Consider the following 20,151-nt stretch of genomic DNA (forward strand, 5'->3'; position numbering starts at 1 on the left):
CAGGTAGTGAAACGAGCACCCCAGTATGGGAGATGTGCATGTGGACAGTTTCAAGCAGCAGCTCTTTGTGGACACTTGGAAACAGGGCTGTGAAAAAATTTCCTAGGAAGCGGGATTCGGCCAAAGTTGAAAGACCTTCCAAAACCAACCCAAAGAACTTAGCCAAACAATGAATGTTGCAATAAGCTCCTGCAGGAAAAGTGCTTCTATGACACAACCCCCGAGCAGGTAGCTACATTCTGCACAGTACAAAATGCATATGAATTCCAGCATGAAAACTCACTCCAGAAGGATGAAATGCATGTTTCTCTCTGAAAGAACACTCAGCCACTATTCTTTTGCTTGCTCCTTCCAAATCTTTGTAGAAACGTGTGTTTTACTGCTGGAATACGTTTTAGGATGCATTGTTTCAATCTCTTGCAAGCCTCATGTTGTTTCTTAGACAATGTGGAAAAACAAGGGGTATGTTTCCCAAATCACTTGAAATCCAGGAAAACGCACACTGCATCAGTCTTCTTCAAACACGCTCTATCTCCTAATGTGTTGTGAACTTTCAACAAACCAGAAACGAAGGGCATTTTGCAGTGAAATTCAGACGGGTATGTACAAGAGTTCATTCCTATTGGTTGCAGAGTGCAAAAGCATGATTGACTTCATGTTCTCCATGAAACCCTTACATTTCCAAGTTTAAAGAGGTAGGATTTTCACCAAAGGATGTGTTTGCGTGTCTGTGGTGAAAGGAGCTCTAAGTTGTGTATTCAGTGCTGGAGAGTGACACACTCTACACGGATTACTCAAGGTTTTGAGAGCACCAACATGCTTCAAACTGAAACTGCCACAAGGTGTGTGTAGCATGCGGAAAGAAGGTTTGTCATTTCAAAGAAAGAAGAGAAAACCAAAATCCAGGTACTGAAACGAGCACACCAGTATGGGAGATGTGCATGTGGACAGTTTCAAGCAGCAGCTCTTTGTGGACACTTGGAAACAGGGCTGTGAAAAAGTTTCCTAGGAAGCGGGATTGGGCCAAAGTTGAAAGACCTTCCAAAACCAACACAAAGAACTTAGCCAAACAATGAATGTTGCAATAAGCTCCTGCAGGAAAGGTGCTTCTATGACACAACCCCCGAGCAGGTAGCTACATTCTGCACAGTACAAAATGCATATGAATTCCAGCATGAAAACTCACTCCAGAAGGATGAAATGCATGTTTCTCTCTGAAAGAACACTCAGCCACTATTCTTTTGCTTGCTCCTTCCAAATCTTTGTAGAAACGTGTGTTTTACTGCTGGAATACGTTTTAGGATGCATTGTTTCAATCTCTTGCAAGCCTCATGTTGTTTCTTAGACAATGTGGAAAAACAAGGGGTATGTTTCCCAAATCACTTGAAATCCAGAAAAACGAACACTGCATCAGTCTTCTTCAAACACGCTCTATCTCCTAATGTGTTGTGAACTTTCAACAAACCAGAAAAGAAGGGCATTTTGCAGTGAAATTCAGACGGGTATGTACAAGAGTTCATTCCTATTGGTTGCAGAGTGCAAAAGCATGATTGACTTCATGTTCTCCATGAAACCCTTACATTTCCAAGTGAAAAGAGGTAGGACTTTTACAAAAAGATGTGTTTGCATGTCTGTGGTGAAAGGAGCTCTAAGTTGTGTATTCAGTGCTGGAGAGTGACACACTCTACACAGGTTACTCAGGGTTTTAAGAGCACCAACATGCTGCAAACTGAAACTGCTACAAGGTGTGTGTAGCATGCAGAAAGAAGGCTTGTCATTTCAAAGAAAGAAGAGGAAACCAAAATCCAGGTAGTGAAACGAGCACCCCACTATGGGAGATGTGTATGTGGACAGTTTCAAGCAGCAGCTCTTTGTGGACACTTGGAAACAGGGCTGTGAAAAATTTCGTACGAAGCGGATTTGGACAAAGCTGAAAGACCTTCCAAAACCAGCCCTAAAAAACTTAGCCAAACAATGAATGTTGCAATAAGCTCCTGCAGGAAAGGTGCTTCTATGACACAACCCCCGAGCAGGTAGCTACATTCTGCACAGTACAAATGCTTATTAATTCCAGCATGAAAATTCACTCCAGAAGGATGAAATGTGTGTGTTTCTTTTGGAAAGAACCCTCAGCCATTGGCTTTTGCTTGCTCCTCAAAGCCTTTGTAAAAAAGTGTGCTTTCACGGCTGGAGTACGTTTTGGGATGCATTTTTTCAATCTCTTGCAAGCCTCATGTTTCTTACAAAATGTGGAAATATAAGGAGTATGTTTCCCAAATCACTTGAAATCTAGGCAAACGCACACTGCATCACTCTTGCTCAAACACGCTCTTTCTCCTAATGTGTTGAGAACATTCAAGAAACCAGAAAAAAAGGGCAATTTGCAGTGAAATTCAGTCGGGCATGTACAAGAGGTCATTTCTATTGGTAGTAGAGTGCAACAGCATGATTGACTTCATGTTCTCCATTTAACCCTTATATTTCCAACGGACCTGAAGTAGAACTTTCACCAAAGGATGTGTTTGCGTGTCTGTGGTGAAAGGAGCTCTAAGTTGTGTATTCAGTGCTGGAGAGTGACACACTCTACACAGGTTACTCAGGGTTTTAAGAGCACCAACATGCTGCAAACTGAAACTGCTACAAGGTGTGTGTAGCATGCAGAAAGAAGGCTTGTCATTTCAAAGAAAGAAGAGGAAACCAAAATCCAGGTAGTGAAACGAGCACCCCAGTATGGGAGATGTGCATGTGGACAGTTTCAAGCAGCAGCTCTTTGTGGACACTTGGAAACAGGGCTGTGAAAAAATTTCCTAGGAAGCGGGATTCGGCCAAAGTTGAAAGACCTTCCAAAACCAACCCAAAGAACTTAGCCAAACAATGAATGTTGCAATAAGCTCCTGCAGGAAAAGTGCTTCTATGACACAACCCCCGAGCAGGTAGCTACATTCTGCACAGTACAAAATGCATATGAATTCCAGCATGAAAACTCACTCCAGAAGGATGAAATGCATGTTTCTCTCTGAAAGAACACTCAGCCACTATTCTTTTGCTTGCTCCTTCCAAATCTTTGTAGAAACGTGTGTTTTACTGCTGGAATACGTTTTAGGATGCATTGTTTCAATCTCTTGCAAGCCTCATGTTGTTTCTTAGACAATGTGGAAAAACAAGGGGTATGTTTCCCAAATCACTTGAAATCCAGGAAAACGCACACTGCATCAGTATTCTTCAAACACGCTCTATCTCCTAATGTGTTGTGAACTTTCAACAAACCAGAAACGAAGGGCATTTTGCAGTGAAATTCAGACGGGTATGTACAAGAGTTCATTCCTATTGGTTGCAGAGTGCAAAAGCATGATTGACTTCATGTTCTCCATGAAACCCTTACATTTCCAAGTTTAAAGAGGTAGGATTTTCACCAAAAGATGTGTTTGCGTGTCTGTGGTGAAAGGAGCTCTAAGTTGTGTATTCAGTGCTGGAGAGTGACACACTCTACACGGATTACTCAAGGTTTTGAGAGCACCAACATGCTTCAAACTGAAACTGCCACAAGGTGTGTGTAGCATGCGGAAAGAAGGTTTGTCATTTCAAAGAAAGAAGAGAAAACCAAAATCCAGGTACTGAAACGAGCACACCAGTATGGGAGATGTGCATGTGGACAGTTTCAAGCAGCAGCTCTTTGTGGACACTTGGAAACAGGGCTGTGAAAAAGTTTCCTAGGAAGCGGGATTGGGCCAAAGTTGAAAGACCTTCCAAAACCAACCCAAAGAACTTAGCCAAACAATGAATGTTGCAATAAGCTCCTGCAGGAAAGGTGCTTCTATGACACAACCCCCGAGCAGGTAGCTACATTCTGCACAGTACAAAATGCATATGAATTCCAGCATGAAAACTCACTCCAGAAGGATGAAATGCATGTTTCTCTCTGAAAGAACACTCAGCCACTATTCTTTTGCTTGCTCCTTCCAAATCTTTGTAGAAACGTGTGTTTTACTGCTGGAATACGTTTTAGGATGCATTGTTTCAATCTCTTGCAAGCCTCATGTTGTTTCTTAGACAATTTGGAAAAACAAGGGGTATGTTTCCCAAATCACTTGAAATCCAGAAAAACGAACACTGTGTCAGTCTTCTTCAAACACGCTCTATCTCCTAATGTGTTGTGAACTTTCAACAAACCAGAAAAGAAGGGCATTTTGCAGTGAAATTCAGACGGGTATGTACAAGAGTTCATTCCTATTGGTTGCAGAGTGCAAAAGCATGATTGACTTCATGTTCTCCATGAAACCCTTACATTTCCAAGTGAAAAGAGGTAGGACTTTTACAAAAAGATGTGTTTCCATGTCTGTGGTGAAAGGAGCTCTAAGTTGTGTATTCAGTGCTGGAGAGTGACACACTCTACACAGGTTACTCAGGGTTTTAAGAGCACCAACATGCTGCAAACTGAAACTGCTACAAGGTGTGTGTAGCATGCAGAAAGAAGGCTTGTCATTTCAAAGAAAGAAGAGGAAACCAAAATCCAGGTAGTGAAACGAGCACCCCACTATGGGAGATGTGTATGTGGACAGTTTCAAGCAGCAGCTCTTTGTGGACACTTGGAAACAGGGCTGTGAAAAATTTCGTACGAAGCGGATTTGGACAAAGCTGAAAGACCTTCCAAAACCAGCCCTAAAAAACTTAGCCAAACAATGAATGTTGCAATAAGCTCCTGCAGGAAAGGTGCTTCTATGACACAACCCCCGAGCAGGTAGCTACATTCTGCACAGTACAAATGCTTATTAATTCCAGCATGAAAATTCACTCCAGAAGGATGAAATGTGTGTGTTTCTTTTGGAAAGAACCCTCAGCCATTGGCTTTTGCTTGCTCCTTCAAAGCCTTTGTAGAAAAGTGTGCTTTCACGGCTGGAGTACGTTTTGGGATGCATTTTTTCAATCTCTTGCAAGCCTCATGTTTCTTACACAATGTGGAAATATAAGGAGTATGTTTCCCAAATCACTTGAAATCTAGGCAAACGCACACTGCATCACTCTTGCTCAAACACGCTCTTTCTCCTAATGTGTTGAGAACATTCAAGAAACCAGAAAACAAGGGCAATTTGCAGTGAAATTCAGTCGGGCATGTACAAGAGGTCATTACTATTGGTAGTAGAGTGCAACAGCATGATTGACTTCATGTTCTCCATTTAACCCTTACATTTCCAACGGACCTGAAGTAGAACTTTCACCAAAGGATGTGTTTGCGTGTCTGTGGTGAAAGGAGCTCTAAGTTGTGTATTCAGTGCTGGAGAGTGACACACTCTACACGGATTACTCAAGGTTTTGAGAGCACCAACATGCTTCAAACTGAAACTGCCACAAGGTGTGTGTAGCATGCGGAAAGAAGGTTTGTCATTTCAAAGAAAGAAGAGAAAACCAAAATCCAGGTACTGAAACGAGCACACCAGTATGGGAGATGTGCATGTGGACAGTTTCAAGCAGCAGCTCTTTGTGGACACTTGGAAACAGGGCTGTGAAAAATTTCGTACGAAGCGGATTTGGACAAAGCTGAAAGACCTTCCAAAACCAACACAAAGAACTTAGCCAAACAATGAATGTTGCAATAAGCTCCTGCAGGAAAGGTGCTTCTATGACACAACCCCCGAGCAGGTAGCTACATTCTGCACAGTACAAAATGCATATGAATTCCAGCATGAAAACTCACTCCAGAAGGATGAAATGCATGTTTCTCTCTGAAAGAACACTCAGCCACTATTCTTTTGCTTGCTCCTTCCAAATCTTTGTAGAAACGTGTGTTTTACTGCTGGAATACGTTTTAGGATGCATTGTTTCAATCTCTTGCAAGCCTCATGTTGTTTCTTAGACAATGTGGAAAAACAAGGGGTATGTTTCCCAAATCACTTGAAATCCAGGAAAACGCACACTGCATCAGTCTTCTTCAAACACGCTCTATCTCCTAATGTGTTGTGAACTTTCAACAAACCAGAAACGAAGGGCATTTTGCAGTGAAATTCAGACGGGTATGTACAAGAGTTCATTCCTATTGGTTGCAGAGTGCAAAAGCATGATTGACTTCATGTTCTCCATGAAACCCTTACATTTCCAAGTTTAAAGAGGTAGGATTTTCACCAAAGGATGTGTTTGCGTGTCTGTGGTGAAAGGAGCTCTAAGTTGTGTATTCAGTGCTGGAGAGTGACACACTCTACACGGATTACTCAAGGTTTTGAGAGCACCAACATGCTTCAAACTGAAACTGCCACAAGGTGTGTGTAGCATGCGGAAAGAAGGTTTGTCATTTCAAAGAAAGAAGAGAAAACCAAAATCCAGGTACTGAAACGAGCACACCAGTATGGGAGATGTGCATGTGGACAGTTTCAAGCAGCAGCTCTTTGTGGACACTTGGAAACAGGGCTGTGAAAAAGTTTCCTAGGAAGCGGGATTCGGCCAAAGTTGAAAGACCTTCCAAAACCAACACAAAGAACTTAGCCAAACAATGAATGTTGCAATAAGCTCCTGCAGGAAAGGTGCTTCTATGACACAACCCCCGAGCAGGTAGCTACATTCTGCACAGTACAAAATGCATATGAATTCCAGCATGAAAACTCACTCCAGAAGGATGAAATGCATGTTTCTCTCTGAAAGAACACTCAGCCACTATTCTTTTGCTTGCTCCTTCCAAATCTTTGTAGAAACGTGTGTTTTACTGCTGGAATACGTTTTAGGATGCATTGTTTCAATCTCTTGCAAGCCTCATGTTGTTTCTTAGACAATTTGGAAAAACAAGGGGTATGTTTCCCAAATCACTTGAAATCCAGAAAAACGAACACTGTGTCAGTCTTCTTCAAACACGCTCTATCTCCTAATGTGTTGTGAACTTTCAACAAACCAGAAAAGAAGGGCATTTTGCAGTGAAATTCAGACGGGTATGTACAAGAGTTCATTCCTATTGGTTGCAGAGTGCAAAAGCATGATTGACTTCATGTTCTCCATGAAACCCTTACATTTCCAAGTGAAAAGAGGTAGGACTTTTACAAAAAGATGTGTTTCCATGTCTGTGGTGAAAGGAGCTCTAAGTTGTGTATTCAGTGCTGGAGAGTGACACACTCTACACAGGTTACTCAGGGTTTTAAGAGCACCAACATGCTGCAAACTGAAACTGCTACAAGGTGTGTGTAGCATGCAGAAAGAAGGCTTGTCATTTCAAAGAAAGAAGAGGAAACCAAAATCCAGGTAGTGAAACGAGCACCCCACTATGGGAGATGTGTATGTGGACAGTTTCAAGCAGCAGCTCTTTGTGGACACTTGGAAACAGGGCTGTGAAAAATTTCGTACGAAGCGGATTTGGACAAAGCTGAAAGACCTTCCAAAACCAGCCCTAAAAAACTTAGCCAAACAATGAATGTTGCAATAAGCTCCTGCAGGAAAGGTGCTTCTATGACACAACCCCCGAGCAGGTAGCTACATTCTGCACAGTACAAATGCTTATTAATTCCAGCATGAAAATTCACTCCAGAAGGATGAAATGTGTGTGTTTCTTTTGGAAAGAACCCTCAGCCATTGGCTTTTGCTTGCTCCTTCAAAGCCTTTGTAGAAAAGTGTGCTTTCACGGCTGGAGTACGTTTTGGGATGCATTTTTTCAATCTCTTGCAAGCCTCATGTTTCTTACACAATGTGGAAATATAAGGAGTATGTTTCCCAAATCACTTGAAATCTAGGCAAACGCACACTGCATCACTCTTGCTCAAACACGCTCTTTCTCCTAATGTGTTGAGAACATTCAAGAAACCAGAAAACAAGGGCAATTTGCAGTGAAATTCAGTCGGGCATGTACAAGAGGTCATTTCTATTGGTAGTAGAGTGCAACAGCATGATTGACTTCATGTTCTCCATTTAACCCTTACATTTCCAACGGACCTGAAGTAGAACTTTCACCAAAGGATGTGTTTGCGTGTCTGTGGTGAAAGGAGCTCTAAGTTGTGTATTCAGTGCTGGAGAGTGACACACTCTACACGGATTACTCAAGGTTTTGAGAGCACCAACATGCTTCAAACTGAAACTGCCACAAGGTGTGTGTAGCATGCGGAAAGAAGGTTTGTCATTTCAAAGAAAGAAGAGAAAACCAAAATCCAGGTACTGAAACGAGCACACCAGTATGGGAGATGTGCATGTGGACAGTTTCAAGCAGCAGCTCTTTGTGGACACTTGGAAACAGGACTGTGAAAAAGTTTCCTAGGAAGCGGGATTGGGCCAAAGTTGAAAGACCTTCCAAAACCAACCCAAAGAACTTAGCCAAACAATGAATGTTGCAATAAGCTCCTGCAGGAAAGGTGCTTCTATGACACAACCCCCGAGCAGGTAGCTACATTCTGCACAGTACAAAATGCATATGAATTCCAGCATGAAAACTCACTCCAGAAGGATGAAATGCATGTTTCTCTCTGAAAGAACACTCAGCCACTATTCTTTTGCTTGCTCCTTCCAAATCTTTGTAGAAACGTGTGTTTTACTGCTGGAATACGTTTTAGGATGCATTGTTTCAATCTCTTGCAAGCCTCATGTTGTTTCTTAGACAATGTGGAAAAACAAGGGGTATGTTTCCCAAATCACTTGAAATCCAGAAAAACGAACACTGCATCAGTCTTCTTCAAACACGCTCTATCTCCTAATGTGTTGTGAACTTTCAACAAACCAGAAAAGAAGGGCATTTTGCAGTGAAATTCAGACGGGTATGTACAAGAGTTCATTCCTATTGGTTGCAGAGTGCAAAAGCATGATTGACTTCATGTTCTCCATGAAACCCTTACATTTCCAAGTGAAAAGAGGTAGGACTTTTACAAAAAGATGTGTTTCCATGTCTGTGGTGAAAGGAGCTCTAAGTTGTGTATTCAGTGCTGGAGAGTGACACACTCTACACAGGTTACTCAGGGTTTTAAGAGCACCAACATGCTGCAAACTGAAACTGCTACAAGGTGTGTGTAGCATGCAGAAAGAAGGCTTGTCATTTCAAAGAAAGAAGAGGAAACCAAAATCCAGGTAGTGAAACGAGCACCCCACTATGGGAGATGTGTATGTGGACAGTTTCAAGCAGCAGCTCTTTGTGGACACTTGGAAACAAGGCTGTGAAAAATTTCGTACGAAGCGGATTTGGACAAAGCTGAAAGACCTTCCAAAACCAACCCTAAAGAACTTAGCCAAACAATGAATGTTCCAATAAGCTCGGGCAGGAAAGGTGCTTCTATGACACAACCCCCGAGCAGGTAGCTACATTCTGCACAGTACAAATGCTTATTAATTCCAGCATGAAAACTCACTCCAGAAGGATGAAATGCATGTTTCTCTCTGAAAGAACACTCAGCCACTATTCTTTTGCTTGCTCCTTCCAAATCTTTGTAGAAACGTGTGTTTTACTGCTGGAATACGTTTTAGGATGCATTGTTTCAATCTCTTGCAAGCCTCATGTTGTTTCTTAGACAATGTGGAAAAACAAGGGGTATGTTTCCCAAGTCACTTGAAATCCAGGAAAACGCACACTGCATCAGTCTTCTTCAAACACGCTCTATCTCCTAATGTGTTGTGAACTTTCAACAAACCAGAAACGAAGGGCATTTTGCAGTGAAATTCAGACGGGTATGTACAAGAGTTCATTCCTATTGGTTGCAGAGTGCAAAAGCATGATTGACTTCATGTTCTCCATGAAACCCTTACATTTCCAAGTGAAAAGAGGTAGGATTTTCACCAAAGGATGTGTTTGCATGTCTGTGGTGAAAGGAGCTCTAAGTTGTGTATTCAGTGCTGGAGAGTGACACACTCTACACGGATTACTCAAGGTTTTGAGAGCACCAACATGCTTCAAACTGAAACTGCCACAAGGTGTGTGTAGCATGCGGAAAGAAGGTTTGTCATTTCAAAGAAAGAAGAGAAAACCAAAATCCAGGTACTGAAACGAGCACACCAGTATGGGAAATGTGCATGTGGACAGTTTCAAGCAGCAGCTCTTTGTGGACACTTGGAAACAGGGCTGTGAAAAAGTTTCCTAGGTAGCGGGATTGGGCCAAAGTTGAAAGACCTTCCAAAACCAACCCAAAGAACTTAGCCAAACAATGAATGTTGCAATAAGCTCGTGCAGGAAAGGTGCTTCTATGACACAACCCCCGAGCAGGTAGCTACATTCTGCACAGTGCAAAATGCATATGAATTCCAGCATGAAAACTCACTCCAGAAGGATGAAATGCATTTTCTCTCTGAAAGAACACTCAGCCACTATTCTTTTGCTTGCTCCTTCCAAATCTTTGTAGAAACGTGTGTTTTACTGCTGGAATACGTTTTAGGATGCATTGTTTCAATCTCTTGCAAGCCTCATGTTGTTTCTTAGACAATGTGGAAAAACAAGGGGTATGTTTCCCAAATCACTTGAAATCCAGGAAAACGCACACTGCATCAGTCTTCTTCAAACACGCTCTATCTCCTAATGTGTTGTGAACTTTCAACAAACCAGAAAAGAAGGGCATTTTGCAGTGAAATTCAGACGGGTATGTACAAGAGTTCATTCCTATTGGTTGCAGAGTGCAAAAGCATGATTGACTTCATGTTCTCCATGAAACCCTTACATTTCCAAGTGAAAAGAGGTAGGACTTTCACCAAAGGATGTGTTTGCGTGTCTGTGCTGAAAGAAGCTCTAAGTTGTGTATTCAGTGCTGGAGAGTGACACACTCTACACAGGTTATCAGGGTTTTAAGAGCACCAACATGCTGCAAACTGAAACTGCTACAAGGTGTGTGTAGCATGCAGAAAGAAGGCTTGTCATTTCAAAGAAAGAAGAGGAAACCAAAATCCAGGTAGTGAAACGAGCACCCCAGTATGGGAGATGTGCATGTGGACAGTTTCAAGCAGCAGCTCTTTGTGGACACTTGGAAACAAGGCTGTGAAAAATTTCGTACGAAGCGGATTTGGACAAAGCTGAAAGACCTTCCAAAACCAGCCCTAAAGAACTTAGCCAAACAATGAATGTTGCAATAAGCTCCTGCAGGAAAGGTGCTTCTATGACACAACCCCCGAGCAGGTAGCTACATTCTGCACAGTACAAATGCTTATTAATTCCAGCATGAAAATTCACTCCAGAAGGATGAAATGTGTGTGTTTCTTTTGGAAAGAACCCTCAGCCATTGGCTTTTGCTTGCTCCTCAAAGCCTTTCTAGAAACGTGTGCTTTCACGGCTGGAGGACATTTTGGGATACATTTTTTCAATCTCTTGCAAGCCTCATGTTTCTTACACAATGTGGATAAATAAGGATTATGTCTCCCATGTCACTTGAAATCTAGGCCAACGCACACTGCATCACTCTTGCTCAAACACGCTCTTTCTCCTAATGTGTTGAGAACATTCAAGAAACCAGAAAACAAGGGCAATTTGCAGTGAAACTCAGTCGGGCATGTACAAGAGGTCATTTCTATTGGTAGTAGAGTGCAACAGCATGATTGACTTCATGTTCTCCATGAAACCCTTACATTTCCAAGGGACCTGAAGTAGGACTTTCACCAAAGGATGTGTTTGCGTGTCTGTGGTGAAAGGAGCTCTAAGTTGTGTATTCAGTGCTGGAGAGTGACACACTCTACACGGATTACTCAAGGTTTTGAGAGCACCAACATGCTTCAAACTGAAACTGCCACAAGGTGTGTGTAGCATGCGGAAAGAAGGTTTGTCATTTCAAAGAAAGAAGAGGAAACCAAAATCCAGGTAGTGAAACGAGCACACCAGTATGGGAGATGTGTATGTGGACAGTTTCAAGCAGCAGCTCTTTGTAGACACTTGGAAACAGGACTGTGAAAAAGTTTCCTAGGAAGCGGGATTGGGCCAAAGCTGAAAGACCTTCCAAAACCAGCCCTAAAGAACTTAGCCAAACAATGAATGTTACAATAAGCTCCTGCAGGAAAGGTGCTTCTATGACACAACCCCCGAGCAGGTAGCTACATTCTGCACAGTACAAATGCTTATTAATTCCAGCATGAAAATTCACTCCAGAAGGATGAAATGTGTGTGTTTCTTTTGGAAAGAACCCTCAGCCATTGTCTTTTGCTTGCTCCTTCAAAGCCTTTGTAGAAAAGTGTGCTTTCACGGCTGGAGTACGTTTTGGGATGCATTTTTTCAATCTCTTGCAAGCCTCATGTTTCTTACACAATGTGGAAATATAAGGAGTATGTTTCCCAAATCACTTGAAATCTAGGCCAACGCACACTGCATCACTCTTGCTCAAACACGCTCTTTCTCCTAATGTGTTGAGAACATTCAAGAAACCAGAAAACAAGGGCAATTTGCAGTGAAACTCAGTCGGGCATGTACAAGAGGTCATTTCTATTGGTAGTAGAGTGCAACAGCATGATTGACTTCATGTTCTCCATGAAACCCTTACATTTCCAAGGGACCTGAAGTAGGACTTTCACCAAAGGATGTGTTTGCGTGTCTGTGGTGAAAGGAGCTCTAAGTTGTGTATTCAGTGCTGGAGAGTGACACACTCTACACGGATTACTCAAGGTTTTGAGAGCACCAACATGCTTCAAACTGAAACTGCCACAAGGTGTGTGTAGCATGCGGAAAGAAGGTTTGTCATTTCAAAGAAAGAAGAGAAAACCAAAATCCAGGTACGGAAAAGAGCACACCAGTATGGGAGATGTGCATGTGGACAGTTTCAAGCAGCAGCTCTTTGTGGACACTTGGAAACAGGACTGTGAAAAAGTTTCCTAGGAAGCGGGATTGGGCCAAAGTTGAAAGACCTTCCAAAACCAACCCAAAGAACTTAGCCAAACAATGAATGTTGCAATAAGCTCCTGCAGGAAAGGTGCTTCTATGACACAACCCCCGAGCAGGTAGCTACATTCTGCACAGTACAAAATGCATATGAATTCCAGCATGAAAACTCACTCCAGAAGGATGAAATGCATGTTTCTCTCTGAAAGAACACTCAGCCACTATTCTTTTGCTTGCTCCTTCCAAATCTTTGTAGAAACGTGTGTTTTACTGCTGGAATACGTTTTAGGATGCATTGTTTCAATCTCTTGCAAGCCTCATGTTGTTTCTTAGACAATGTGGAAAAACAAGGGGTATGTTTCCCAAATCACTTGAAATCCAGAAAAACGAACACTGCATCAGTCTTCTTCAAACACGCTCTATCTCCTAATGTGTTGTGAACTTTCAACAAACCAGAAAAGAAGGGCATTTTGCAGTGAAATTCAGACGGGTATGTACAAGAGTTCATTCCTATTGGTTGCAGAGTGCAAAAGCATGATTGACTTCATGTTCTCCATGAAACCCTTACATTTCCAAGTGAAAAGAGGTAGGACTTTTACAAAAAGATGTGTTTGCATGTCTGTGGTGAAAGGAGCTCTAAGTTGTGTATTCAGTGCTGGAGAGTGACACACTCTACACAGGTTACTCAGGGTTTTAAGAGCACCAACATGCTGCAAACTGAAACTGCTACAAGGTGTGTGTAGCATGCAGAAAGAAGGCTTGTCATTTCAAAGAAAGAAGAGGAAACCAAAATCCAGGTAGTGAAACGAGCACCCCAGTATGGGAGATGTGTATGTGGACAGTTTCAAGCAGCAGCTCTTTGTGGACACTTGGAAACAGGGCTGTGAAAAATTTCGTACGAAGCGGATTTGGACAAAGCTGAAAGACCTTCCAAAACCAGCCCTAAAAAACTTAGCCAAACAATGAATGTTGCAATAAGCTCCTGCAGGAAAGGTGCTTCTATGACACAACCCCCGAGCAGGTAGCTACATTCTGCACAGTACAAATGCTTATTAATTCCAGCATGAAAATTCACTCCAGAAGGATGAAATGTGTGTGTTTCTTTTGGAAAGAACCCTCAGCCATTGGCTTTTGCTTGCTCCTTCAAAGCCTTTGTAAAAAAGTGTGCTTTCACGGCTGGAGTACGTTTTGGGATGCATTTTTTCAATCTCTTGCAAGCCTCATGTTTCTTACAAAATGTGGAAATATAAGGAGTATGTTTCCCAAATCACTTGAAATCTAGGCAAACGCACACTGCATCACTCTTGCTCAAACACGCTCTTTCTCCTAATGTGTTGAGAACATTCAAGAAACCAGAAAACAAGGGCAATTTGCAGTGAAATTCAGTCGGGCATGTACAAGAGGTCATTTCTATTGGTAGTAGAGTGCAACAGCATGATTGACTTCATGTTCTCCATTTAACCCTTACATTTCCAACGGACCTGAAGTAGAACTTTCACCAAAGGATGTGTTTGCGTGCCTGTGGTGAAAGGAGCTCTAAGTTGTGTATTCAGTGCTGGAGAGTGACACACTCTACACAGGTTACTCAGGGTTTTAAGAGCACCAACATGCTGCAAACTGAAACTGCTACAAGGTGTGTGTAGCATGCAGAAAGAAGGCTTGTCATTTCAAAGAAAGAAGAGGAAACCAAAATCCAGGTAGTGAAACGAGCACCCCAGTATGGGAGATGTGCATGTGGACAGTTTCAAGCAGCAGCTCTTTGTGGACACTTGGAAACAGGGCTGTGAAAAAATTTCCTAGGAAGCGGGATTCGGCCAAAGTTGAAAGACCTTCCAAAACCAACCCAAAGAACTTAGCCAAACAATGAATGTTGCAATAAGCTCCTGCAGGAAAAGTGCTTCTATGACACAACCCCCGAGCAGGTAGCTACATTCTGCACAGTACAAAATGCATATGAATTCCAGCATGAAAACTCACTCCAGAAGGATGAAATGCATGTTTCTCTCTGAAAGAACACTCAGCCACTATTCTTTTGCTTGCTCCTTCCAAATCTTTGTAGAAACGTGTGTTTTACTGCTGGAATACGTTTTAGGATGCATTGTTTCAATCTCTTGCAAGCCTCATGTTGTTTCTTAGACAATGTGGAAAAACAAGGGGTATGTTTCCCAAATCACTTGAAATCCAGGAAAACGCACACTGCATCAGTCTTCTTCAAACACGCTCTATCTCCTAATGTGTTGTGAACTTTCAACAAACCAGAAACGAAGGGCATTTTGCAGTGAAATTCAGACGGGTATGTACAAGAGTTCATTCCTATTGGTTGCAGAGTGCAAAAGCATGATTGACTTCATGTTCTCCATGAAACCCTTACATTTCCAAGTTTAAAGAGGTAGGATTTTCACCAAAGGATGTGTTTGCGTGTCTGTGGTGAAAGGAGCTCTAAGTTGTGTATTCAGTGCTGGAGAGTGACACACTCTACACGGATTACTCAAGGTTTTGAGAGCACCAACATGCTTCAAACTGAAACTGCCACAAGGTGTGTGTAGCATGCGGAAAGAAGGTTTGTCATTTCAAAGAAAGAAGAGAAAACCAAAATCCAGGTACTGAAACGAGCACACCAGTATGGGAGATGTGCATGTGGACAGTTTCAAGCAGCAGCTCTTTGTGGACACTTGGAAACAGGGCTGTGAAAAAGTTTCCTAGGAAGCGGGATTGGGCCAAAGTTGAAAGACCTTCCAAAACCAACACAAAGAACTTAGCCAAACAATGAATGTTGCAATAAGCTCCTGCAGGAAAGGTGCTTCTATGACACAACCCCCGAGCAGGTAGCTACATTCTGCACAGTACAAAATGCATATGAATTCCAGCATGAAAACTCACTCCAGAAGGATGAAATGCATGTTTCTCTCTGAAAGAACACTCAGCCACTATTCTTTTGCTTGCTCCTTCCAAATCTTTGTAGAAACGTGTGTTTTACTGCTGGAATACGTTTTAGGATGCATTGTTTCAATCTCTTGCAAGCCTCATGTTGTTTCTTAGACAATGTGGAAAAACAAGGGGTATGTTTCCCAAATCACTTGAAATCCAGAAAAACGAACACTGCATCAGTCTTCTTCAAACACGCTCTATCTCCTAATGTGTTGTGAACTTTCAACAAACCAGAAAAGAAGGGCATTTTGCAGTGAAATTCAGACGGGTATGTACAAGAGTTCATTCCTATTGGTTGCAGAGTGCAAAAGCATGATTGACTTCATGTTCTCCATGAAACCCTTACATTTCCAAGTGAAAAGAGGTAGGACTTTTACAAAAAGATGTGTTTGCATGTCTGTGGTGAAAGGAGCTCTAAGTTGTGTATTCAGTGCTGGAGAGTGACACACTCTACACAGGTTACTCAGGGTTTTAAGAGCACCAACATGCTGCAAACTGAAACTGCTACAAGGTGTGTGTAGCATGCAGAAAGAAGGCTTGTCATTTCAAAGAAAGAAGAGGAAACCAAAATCCAGGTAGTGAAACGAGCACCCCACTATGGGAGATGTGTATGTGGACAGTTTCAAGCAGCAGCTCTTTGTGGACACTTGGAAACAGGGCTGTGAAAAATTTCGTACGAAGCGGATTTGGACAAAGCTGAAAGACCTTCCAAAACCAGCCCTAAAAAACTTAGCCAAACAATGAATGTTGCAATAAGCTCCTGCAGGAAAGGTGCTTCTATGACACAACCCCCGAGCAGGTAGCTACATTCTGCACAGTACAAATGCTTATTAATTCCAGCATGAAAATTCACTCCAGAAGGATGAAATGTGTGTGTTTCTTTTGGAAAGAACCCTCAGCCATTGGCTTTTGCTTGCTCCTCAAAGCCTTTGTAAAAAAGTGTGCTTTCACGGCTGGAGTACGTTTTGGGATGCATTTTTTCAATCTCTTGCAAGCCTCATGTTTCTTACAAAATGTGGAAATATAAGGAGTATGTTTCCCAAATCACTTGAAATCTAGGCAAACGCACACTGCATCACTCTTGCTCAAACACGCTCTTTCTCCTAATGTGTTGAGAACATTCAAGAAACCAGAAAAAAAGGGCAATTTGCAGTGAAATTCAGTCGGGCATGTACAAGAGGTCATTTCTATTGGTAGTAGAGTGCAACAGCATGATTGACTTCATGTTCTCCATTTAACCCTTATATTTCCAACGGACCTGAAGTAGAACTTTCACCAAAGGATGTGTTTGCGTGTCTGTGGTGAAAGGAGCTCTAAGTTGTGTATTCAGTGCTGGAGAGTGACACACTCTACACAGGTTACTCAGGGTTTTAAGAGCACCAACATGCTGCAAACTGAAACTGCTACAAGGTGTGTGTAGCATGCAGAAAGAAGGCTTGTCATTTCAAAGAAAGAAGAGGAAACCAAAATCCAGGTAGTGAAACGAGCACCCCAGTATGGGAGATGTGCATGTGGACAGTTTCAAGCAGCAGCTCTTTGTGGACACTTGGAAACAGGGCTGTGAAAAAATTTCCTAGGAAGCGGGATTCGGCCAAAGTTGAAAGACCTTCCAAAACCAACCCAAAGAACTTAGCCAAACAATGAATGTTGCAATAAGCTCCTGCAGGAAAAGTGCTTCTATGACACAACCCCCGAGCAGGTAGCTACATTCTGCACAGTACAAAATGCATATGAATTCCAGCATGAAAACTCACTCCAGAAGGATGAAATGCATGTTTCTCTCTGAAAGAACACTCAGCCACTATTCTTTTGCTTGCTCCTTCCAAATCTTTGTAGAAACGTGTGTTTTACTGCTGGAATACGTTTTAGGATGCATTGTTTCAATCTCTTGCAAGCCTCATGTTGTTTCTTAGACAATGTGGAAAAACAAGGGGTATGTTTCCCAAATCACTTGAAATCCAGGAAAACGCACACTGCATCAGTATTCTTCAAACACGCTCTATCTCCTAATGTGTTGTGAACTTTCAACAAACCAGAAACGAAGGGCATTTTGCAGTGAAATTCAGACGGGTATGTACAAGAGTTCATTCCTATTGGTTGCAGAGTGCAAAAGCATGATTGACTTCATGTTCTCCATGAAACCCTTACATTTCCAAGTTTAAAGAGGTAGGATTTTCACCAAAAGATGTGTTTGCGTGTCTGTGGTGAAAGGAGCTCTAAGTTGTGTATTCAGTGCTGGAGAGTGACACACTCTACACGGATTACTCAAGGTTTTGAGAGCACCAACATGCTTCAAACTGAAACTGCCACAAGGTGTGTGTAGCATGCGGAAAGAAGGTTTGTCATTTCAAAGAAAGAAGAGAAAACCAAAATCCAGGTACTGAAACGAGCACACCAGTATGGGAGATGTGCATGTGGACAGTTTCAAGCAGCAGCTCTTTGTGGACACTTGGAAACAGGGCTGTGAAAAAGTTTCCTAGGAAGCGGGATTGGGCCAAAGTTGAAAGACCTTCCAAAACCAACCCAAAGAACTTAGCCAAACAATGAATGTTGCAATAAGCTCCTGCAGGAAAGGTGCTTCTATGACACAACCCCCGAGCAGGTAGCTACATTCTGCACAGTACAAAATGCATATGAATTCCAGCATGAAAACTCACTCCAGAAGGATGAAATGCATGTTTCTCTCTGAAAGAACACTCAGCCACTATTCTTTTGCTTGCTCCTTCCAAATCTTTGTAGAAACGTGTGTTTTACTGCTGGAATACGTTTTAGGATGCATTGTTTCAATCTCTTGCAAGCCTCATGTTGTTTCTTAGACAATTTGGAAAAACAAGGGGTATGTTTCCCAAATCACTTGAAATCCAGAAAAACGAACACTGTGTCAGTCTTCTTCAAACACGCTCTATCTCCTAATGTGTTGTGAACTTTCAACAAACCAGAAAAGAAGGGCATTTTGCAGTGAAATTCAGACGGGTATGTACAAGAGTTCATTCCTATTGGTTGCAGAGTGCAAAAGCATGATTGACTTCATGTTCTCCATGAAACCCTTACATTTCCAAGTGAAAAGAGGTAGGACTTTTACAAAAAGATGTGTTTCCATGTCTGTGGTGAAAGGAGCTCTAAGTTGTGTATTCAGTGCTGGAGAGTGACACACTCTACACAGGTTACTCAGGGTTTTAAGAGCACCAACATGCTGCAAACTGAAACTGCTACAAGGTGTGTGTAGCATGCAGAAAGAAGGCTTGTCATTTCAAAGAAAGAAGAGGAAACCAAAATCCAGGTAGTGAAACGAGCACCCCACTATGGGAGATGTGTATGTGGACAGTTTCAAGCAGCAGCTCTTTGTGGACACTTGGAAACAGGGCTGTGAAAAATTTCGTACGAAGCGGATTTGGACAAAGCTGAAAGACCTTCCAAAACCAGCCCTAAAAAACTTAGCCAAACAATGAATGTTGCAATAAGCTCCTGCAGGAAAGGTGCTTCTATGACACAACCCCCGAGCAGGTAGCTACATTCTGCACAGTACAAATGCTTATTAATTCCAGCATGAAAATTCACTCCAGAAGGATGAAATGTGTGTGTTTCTTTTGGAAAGAACCCTCAGCCATTGGCTTTTGCTTGCTCCTTCAAAGCCTTTGTAGAAAAGTGTGCTTTCACGGCTGGAGTACGTTTTGGGATGCATTTTTTCAATCTCTTGCAAGCCTCATGTTTCTTACACAATGTGGAAATATAAGGAGTATGTTTCCCAAATCACTTGAAATCTAGGCAAACGCACACTGCATCACTCTTGCTCAAACACGCTCTTTCTCCTAATGTGTTGAGAACATTCAAGAAACCAGAAAAAAAGGGCAATTTGCAGTGAAATTCAGTCGGGCATGTACAAGAGGTCATTTCTATTGGTAGTAGAGTGCAACAGCATGATTGACTTCATGTTCTCCATTTAACCCTTACATTTCCAACGGACCTGAAGTAGAACTTTCACCAAAGGATGTGTTTGCGTGTCTGTGGTGAAAGGAGCTCTAAGTTGTGTATTCAGTGCTGGAGAGTGACACACTCTACACAGGTTACTCAGGGTTTTAAGAGCACCAACATGCTGCAAACTGAAACTGCTACAAGGTGTGTGTAGCATGCAGAAAGAAGGCTTGTCATTTCAAAGAAAGAAGAGGAAACCAAAATCCAGGTAGTGAAACGAGCACCCCAGTATGGGAGATGTGCATGTGGACAGTTTCAAGCAGCAGCTCTTTGTGGACACTTGGAAACAGGGCTGTGAAAAAATTTCCTAGGAAGCGGGATTCGGCCAAAGTTGAAAGACCTTCCAAAACCAACCCAAAGAACTTAGCCAAACAATGAATGTTGCAATAAGCTCCTGCAGGAAAAGTGCTTCTATGACACAACCCCCGAGCAGGTAGCTACATTCTGCACAGTACAAAATGCATATGAATTCCAGCATGAAAACTCACTCCAGAAGGATGAAATGCATGTTTCTCTCTGAA

Source organism: Miniopterus natalensis, chromosome 12 (assembly GCF_054644295.1).
Source record: "Miniopterus natalensis isolate mMinNat1 chromosome 12, mMinNat1.hap1, whole genome shotgun sequence".
In the NCBI taxonomy this organism is placed as follows: domain Eukaryota; kingdom Metazoa; phylum Chordata; class Mammalia; order Chiroptera; family Miniopteridae; genus Miniopterus; species Miniopterus natalensis.